Source organism: Cicer arietinum, chromosome 6 (assembly GCF_000331145.2).
Source record: "Cicer arietinum cultivar CDC Frontier isolate Library 1 chromosome 6, Cicar.CDCFrontier_v2.0, whole genome shotgun sequence".
NCBI lineage: Eukaryota > Viridiplantae > Streptophyta > Magnoliopsida > Fabales > Fabaceae > Cicer > Cicer arietinum.
Window position 1 is genome coordinate 11,721,509 of NC_021165.2, and position 2,472 is coordinate 11,723,980.

The following is a 2,472-nucleotide window of genomic DNA, read 5'->3' on the forward strand; positions in this document are numbered from 1 at the left end:
TCCATTAATCAACTAGTGATGATGAATTTATTTGTTTGTCAATGTGCAATTTGTAGTAATTCACTTATAACATAAAATGAACATGTCTTGCTGGTTTTATTACCCAATGCACAACTCTTTATTAGATAGGTAAAATATGTGCTGCATTGTGAAAGTTACATTTGGCTTGACTACAAGTCTACAATAGACTCGACTTGATTATGAGATACAAATTGTTACGAAACTATTTCTTAATATTCAACATATGCTCAAGACCTAACGCAAGTAGTTGTGTTTATATTTAGAATTGTTTATTGTCAATTGCTTTGTGGTCATCCGATTTTTATGATATAGTTTTGTTAGTATCATTCCCTTCGAAAACACTAAAATCTACTATTTTATCTAATAAACTTGTATGCAATAGTTGTTGTCATATCATATATACTATGTTTTATTAAATTTTTGATGAGGATATCATAAAAATTGAAGAAAAGAAAATTGCTGTTTTTTTTTTTTTAAATGTGCCTATGGACCCTCTAAATCCATAAAATTTTGTGGATTTTCTGTATAGGTGACTTTATTTTAATGAACTTTTTTGTCATAAGATTTTTTTGACTCCCTCTAACATGTGGATTAGAACCAATATACATGAGACTTAATAAATCAGGGCCGGCCATAGGCCTATGCCATCAAACCAACAACACAAGACCTATTTATTTTTATTTTTATTGTTTTAAAAGTATTATTGTGCCGAAAAAATATTACTAAGAGATAAAAGTTCACCCTGCAATATAGGATCCAAAAACAAAAAAGACACAATTTATAAACAAAATCAAATTTTAAGAAAAAAGAAGGATCATATTTTTTGAAAAAATAGAGTCATATTTTCAATGTTGTTTATGATATTTATTATTATTTTTATAATATTTATGATTTAAATAAAGAAATATTATTTTTGAATTTTTAGTATTTATATATTAGGGACTCAATTATTTAGATTATAATTTCTAAAATGTTCGAGATAATTTTAGGTGTGTGAAGGTAAGATTGCAATCTAAAGAGAGAAAAAAAAGTTAAGAAGAACATATGATCTTATGTTCTATTTTGTTACTTATGGACTTAAGGTTAATTTCTCCTTAATTTAGGGATTTAAGGTGTGTGTGTGTGTTTTTTTTTTTAATTTTCATTTTTGGTTTAATATTTTAATAAAATAATAATTATTAAGGATGTTTAATAATTAAAATATAAATTAATAGTTTTTTAATCAAGGTCGCTTAAAAAAATACTTTGCGTGGTGTCACGTGTGCAACTATTACAAAAATTTAACAACAGTAATCAATTATACTCACAATTCTTTTTTGAGATCACTCTTTTAAATTTTTTTTAAGAATTAAAAATAAAATATTTATATAGATTGAAAATTTATTAAACTCATAAATACATTATATGTTAGTTTTTTAAAATTTTGTTAGTTTTTGAATTAATTTTCAAAAGTTCAATATTAATTTTTTTGTTTTTTCTTAATTATTTAAATAATTTTTTATTATTTGGGTGAATTCGTAATGGGGTGAGGTAAATAAAGTGACATAGCTAAAAATTAATTGAGAACTGAAATTCAAAATTCAAGTTAGAAACTTAACAATGAAAAAGATTTGAGAATTGTACTGCGCACCCCCCCACTTTTACCTCTCACCCCCCCAATTATAAGTAAAAGACCATATTACCCCTAATTTTAACTATAAAATCCTAAAAAAAAATAACTTTCCTTTTTTTCCCCATTTGTTCGAAACTCTGAAACATCCGATTCTCCCACCCTACCAAATATTCGAACCTTTGACACATTCGAAGTGAAAAAGTAAGAATTTCTCGAACCTTTCCTTGAATGTTAAACATTCGAAGCTTTGTTTTTCCAGATTTTTCCAAAACCTTCGAATATTTCGTTGAATGTTAAACATTCGAAGCTGTGTTTTTCCAGAATTTTCCAAAACCTTCGAACATTTCGTTGAATGTTAAACATTCGAAGCTGTGTTTTTCCAGAATTTTCCAAAACCTTCGAACATTTCGTTGAATGTTAAACATTCGAAGCCTTGCGTTTTCCAGATTTTTCCAAACCTTCGAACCTTTCGTTGAATCCTAAACTTTCGAAGACTTTCTTTTTCCAGACATTCGAAACTCTCTATGAATGTCAAACCTTCGAAGCCATTTTTTTCCAGAAATGTTCAACCATTCGAACCTTTCCTTGAACTTGAAACATTCGAAGTTCAGAAGTTTCGAAGGTTTCCTTGAAGATGAAATATTCGAATGTAAAAGATTCGAGCATTTCTGAAAGATTCGAAAAACTGGGCTTCGGAACTTTGAGATTGATGGAAAGATTCGAAAAACTGGGTTTCGAAAGTTTGGTTTCCCAGTGAAACTTTCGAAATATTATTTGGGTTTTTTTAAAATTTTTTTCATTTGTTTTTAATATTGGTATATTGATATATTGCAGTGCCT